General features: G+C 41.8%; 1 protein-coding gene across 5 annotated transcripts in view; it reads right to left on the reverse strand.

Moving 5' to 3' along the window:
- The window catches only part of cadm1a (cell adhesion molecule 1a), a 374,105-nt gene that overhangs the window by 71,814 nt on the left and 296,291 nt on the right, over positions 1-6,000 (reverse strand). The gene's annotated exons all lie outside the window — the stretch shown is intronic.

Below are 6,000 nucleotides of genomic sequence, written 5' to 3' on the forward strand. Positions count from 1 at the left end.
TACCAACTCAACTACTGCACAGCTCAGCCACAGCGGTGATACCGTCACGGTGACAGCTGTCTCTTTGGATGCTGGGAGAGCAAACCCGTGTGATGTGCCTGGTGTAAAGGAACAGGTTGTCATGAATAAATATCACTAGAGGCTTCAGATGCATGCAAGCACCTGAAACAGGAACATAAAGGGGTCTGCTCAAATCACAGTGTCTTTTGAGATGCATGAAACAGTCGCGAAGAGACATCTTCACTCAAGTCCTGGGTTTCTGGATCTTCTGCTTTACGCCTTAAGAATTCTTTGTACGATAAAAATACTTACCTACACAAGCCAAGTATACAAACGCAGCGCAAATGGATGTAGAAATATGTATAATTACCATGAATGGTATATTGGTTCAGATAATTAATGAGCCACCATCTTACGCCATTCTCTTTTTTCTATTCATTTCATTTTTATTTCACACAGATCTGAATAAAGTACAAGTAAATAAAAATCATACAAAACATAAGAAGAATAGGTGAAAATGGGAAACCCCGATAAGCTAGAGAAGCTTGTGAATAAGGTTCCAGGCACTGCATGTACAAATACATTTGCAACAACAGAATACATAAAACTAACCTAAAACCCTGAAAAATACAACTACATGGCCCCAAAACATGTATCCCCTCAGTCAAAACATTAATCCAATAGGCAAGATACACAATCCCAGATACATGGTAAGTGGAAATAACAGCACAGTAGACTAACCAGTTCTGAAGTCCCCAGCCATTCAGGATATACAGATTCTACTATTTGCCATTACAACAACAAAAAAGAAGAAAGGTGGCTTCTTAGAGGCTTCTAAGTCTGTTGCTTGGTTTATTTTGCCCGGATTGAGGTATTTTTATTTGCCTGCGGAGAAGCCACTAACCCACCACCCATTTGTGCTAGGCAGAGATACAACAAATGAAACCTGCTGTGCACTGTGCAGCACAAGTATTGACTGGTGCCCATTCCCTGGGAAAGGCAGAGGAGACGGAGTAATCCCACAAAATGGACATCTGACAGTCCTCCAGTTGTGATGCATCAAATATTAATCTCTTGAAGTAGAGACAATGTCACTCTTGAGGGCACCACACATCATCTCCCTGGGCTGGTACATCCTGACGACTGTACCTTCACTACTTTTTCTATGTGTATGGCTCATCTGGTGTGTGCTATGGGCATCAGATGACATGGGTCAAATCACAGGACGCTACGTGATAGGGCCATCGTGTATTGCCCTTCAGCCCTCATGTACAGCTCGTTTTGGCTGCGGCGGTTGGCTTCCTGGGCAGACTACAGTAAGTGCCAAAGTGGAATATCCATGCATCCAGAAGAGAAGGTGTGGCTGGAAACTTGGAAACAAAGCGACTGCTTATAGGGATAGTTTGAGAATTATTGTAGTTGGTGAGCTAAACACCAACACAATGTCCTCCCCGGAAAAGTGCTGGCGCTAGTCACAATAACTTTGCAATCTTCCTGGCTTGCCAACTGTCTGTTAGCTAGGTCACTAGGGCAATAAGTTAACAGCTTATTCAAGAGATGCATTCATGCCATGTTGCATAAGTGTCTTCAAAAAGTGGCTCTTCTGTGGAGTAGTTTCTACTCCGACAGAGCAGGGTTATATAAAACTAGAGCTAATGGGCTTCTTCTGTTTCGGACTCTCCATTACCAAAAAGGCCAAAATTGTCAAGAACGTTTATTATTGGTCATTGTTGCAAATCTGCATGTCAAAGTGCATTTAAGTTGAAGTCGGTGAAAAAAGATTTGCACGCATATTCACGCATATTATCCCTGCTCAAAAACTGGATTAATACATTCAATAGACTGTTTACCGATCATGCCGGTGCCCTTGTTTTAATTGTGCACGGTGATCTTTCTATAAAACCAGCAAGCGGGTGACAAATTAATGTGATGTTAGTGGAACAGAGCTAGAAAAAGCCCTTAAAAAGTGAAGTGAGTACTGATGATGAATTAGTGGTAGCTCTCCATATGAAAACATCATGCAGTATGAAGCACAAAGAGCAGTAGAGACTAACTTTTGGGCTGGTGCCAGTAGAGATGAATGTCCCTGAAAGGCATTGGAAGGTCAAATGAAAGCGGAGGTGGTACTTGAACTGTTTTTTAGATACCAACGTACAGAACCCAGTTGGTTCTCTTCTCCTGTGCCTCCTCTACATTTCCCTTCTTCAGCTGTTATTGTTTAACCACATTGTTGCGGAACAGGAAGGGAGTAATGTCTGGTTCGATAAAATATACGTCCCTCCACTTCTATCACTCTGCCCAAAATATTCTTTTATCCATTTGTAGACTCTTCCTGCTGGGGTAGAGCAGGGTAATTGAAATCACCCCGTGGTTGTCTCATAAGACTTGAGGCTAATGGCTGTTCCGGTTCCTGTCAGTCAATGAAGTGCTCTACCTCCTCGCTCTGCCTTTTTCTATCCGTCTTCCTTTCTCTCATCATAACAGAAGGAATAACCTGCACTACTACATCCTGCATTTGCTTTTTTGTGACTTTCTCTCCAGTGTAAGCTTAAGAGCTGGATGTCAGAGTATGTTCATAAATCACTAAAAAACAGGATAAGAGCAAATAAAAAGACAAGGAGATAATAGTGAGATAATTGGTCTGTGCCTATTAGGATAGATGGTTGGGTTTACATTGGCAAGCACGGCAATTGCAACCTTTAAATGATATTTAAGAGATCCTGATTATCCCTCAAGGTAATTAAGTTAAATTCTGGGGATGTTTAATCAGAAGTAAGTCTGCTAGGCAGGGAAGCAGAGCCGAAGGCGGACAAGTAATTCTGCCCTAGTGTCAGGACTCTTGCACTCTGAGCCATTCTTTTTCTTCCCGTCCTTCTTTTTCTTGCACTTTTTTTTCTTTCAGATTTTCAGCATCAGCAGAGCAATACCAGGTTTCATTTTCACAACATTGCTGCAGTGTCAAATAAACAAACTGTGGAGTCATTTGACACAGTTTCCTACAGAGCTGGTATTAACATGACAGCAAACTCGTATGAAATGGTCAACAACCCTCATATTGCTGAAAGAACAACAATAATGTCATTGGCAAAGAACATAGGAATGTAAAATAATAAAAGATGTACTTTTATAAGGGGGCCCACCATTGTTTCAGCTAGAAGCACCTTTTCACTTGTGGCAAAAATGGATAAAAGCAATACTCCAAATGCCGTGTTGTGACAGGTGAGCCATTAAGTACCCCTGAGTATTGTGTTATAGCAAAAAATTGCATCTATCACTTGTAGAACTTCAAAGAGTGCTCAGCCTATTCTGTAAATTGCAATCCGTTCTCAACGAGTGTGAGGAAAACAGCATGGGCGTAGGGTCCAGGGGCATTCAGGGTTATATAAATAATTTCTCTGCCATGCAATAAACAAGCAAATGAGCATCATTTGAAAGTTTAGTTAAAGAGACTGTGAACACTAAAAATGCCAGAAACCGCAGATAGTGGATCAGTATTTCACAATGACGAACAGCGACAGTGGTTACAGGTTCCACTTCTCCCGTTTACATAAGCAAGTGCACCAACACAACACACCATTAGGCAATGTGTCCACAGGCAGTTAAGTAACCGCGTTACTGTCACTAGTTCATCGGTACAATGGATTAGAAAAATCAAGTTAACACAGGCAGATTCCTGCTGGGAGAAACCTGATTTCTTGGCCATATATTCATTTGACCGCGTTTCTAACATGGATTTTACGTGCGTACATGTGCGTGGGAAAAACATCAGACAAGGAAAGTATCCCTGCGATGGTGATGTGGCAGGATGCTGGGAAAAATGATTACGTGTTGTGTTAAGATCCTGGTCTTGAAAACATCTGAGTGCAAAGTTGGACTAAATCTGAAACTGACGGTAATAAGTAAGGATATCCACTTCTAGAAGTCTAAAATAAGTGCGTTTCTACAGCTGTACAGTAGAACAGTTGCATTAAAATACATTCACTTCGCAACTGCCTGTGATGACACAGCAGCAACCTGCTACATTTAGGAGCATCAGTGAAATCAGTGACACAGAAGCGTTACCGTTGGCCATGCAATGCTTACAGTCTACGCGTACTGGCCTATATACACTGGTCAGTAGAAATGCAAGAAGATCTGAATTAATGTCGACAGTCATTTTTTGTGAAATTAAGAGATAGTTGAAAGCCAATCCCTGACCTTGGCACATTGGAGCATTCTCAGATTTGAGCTGACCACTGAGGGTTTAATGTGCTGCGGTGTAGAGGTGAAGCTGCTCAGGGCCTTCTACGCAGCTTCTGATTACGACCTTTGTTTTCAAAGTCTTTACAAAGCTTGCCGTCTGAGTTCTGAGGTGGAGCCGCCTGGCAGGAGGCCTGTCCACCCCTGAGCTCCGCTCAGACCTCTAAAGCTCAGCTACCTTTGATAAAGGCATGAAAGTTGTCACAGTGCCAACAGACACCGGCCACCACTGCAATTCCACATGGCTTTAATGGAAACGATTCAAAGTCGCGGCAGAGTTCAATTTAAAAAAAAAAAAGCAACAGCATTGATACAAGCACTAAGTACAGGAAGCCCGCAAAGAAAAGTAAGAAATCAGCCCAAAAAAATGATTAATTTATATACATGTCACAGGGGCTTAAAAGATGCATACGAGCACGCAAAAAGTACAATTTGGCAAAACTTAACTGGGGAATGTGCTCACCTATAGAAACACGTTTTATAGAACGGAAATCGCACTGACAAAGTAGTAAAATAAAGGATCTTTCTCACAGATTAATTTTCGTCACAAGTCAAATTGCAAGGTCTGTGTAATAATTATTCATACTGTCATAATGATCTTTTAGGCCGGAAAAAATCCTGTTTCTGTTGCTCTGTTTGATAAACTCCATATGAAATCACACGTAGCCTATGAAGTGCATACTTTCCCCCAGGTTTATCCATTTCCGAGTTTTCCCGTGGAACTACAGGCAGACTGCACTATGAAAGCAGATGGTAAATGGACTGCACTTATATAGTGCTTTTTGTAGTCTTACCGACCTCTCAAAGCACTTTACACTAGATGCCACATTCACCCATTCACACACACACATTCATACGTCCCATTCACACACACACACACACACACACACACACACACACACACACACGCCACATCAGGGGCAATGTGGAGTTCAGTATCTTGTCCACCCAACAACGACCTTCTGATTAGTGGATGACCCGCTCTACCTCCTGAGCCATAGCTGGCCAGATGCGCAGCAAGGGCATCGGGCTCCGATGTCCCCTAAAGCCCACCAGTGGGGCCTGTGTGACTTGGATATATCCAACTGCTTCTTCTTGATTTCTTAGAAGGTCGGGCTCTTTGTCAAGCCATCAATCGGTAGAGTTCTGTCATAATCATGAGATCAAAAGTCCATGTCAGTCATATTTAGATAACTTCTTCCCATCTTTAGCCGACAAAAACTATGGACATTGTAGTCTTGAAGGATCCTTTTAGTGTCACCCGGCAATATAAGACTTTGTGAACATTTTAATGTAGCTTTAGTCAAGACAGGGAGCTAGAATCATAGTCAAACTTGAGCAAATTGGGGATCCATCTGGCTGGTTTTAGTCTAAAATGTTATAAAATAAGGTGTGTTTTCTGATGTCAAATAGAGATAACCAGACATGAGTCCGATCAGCATTTATTTCAAAAGGAATTTTGAAAAACGTTCTTTTCGGTCTTTCTGTTTGTCTCATCTTCATCATCACAGTTTTTGTCACAAGCCGCTCCCGTGCACTCTCTACGATTTACTTGAGACTTTTTTGGTCTGACCTTAAATATGCAGATGATTCACTTGCTTATCACTAGTCAAAACGGGTTCATTGTGACTTCTAAAGAGACGAGTGCATTTAAGTGAGCGTACAGGCTGGAGTGTATGGGCAGGATCAACAGCCATACAGAATATTTGAAAGCATAGAGTGCATTGTTTTCCTTCTTTTGTTTTCGAGTAAGCTTTTATG

This window comes from Xiphias gladius, chromosome 17 (genome assembly GCF_016859285.1).
Source record: "Xiphias gladius isolate SHS-SW01 ecotype Sanya breed wild chromosome 17, ASM1685928v1, whole genome shotgun sequence".
NCBI classification, from domain to species: domain Eukaryota; kingdom Metazoa; phylum Chordata; class Actinopteri; order Istiophoriformes; family Xiphiidae; genus Xiphias; species Xiphias gladius.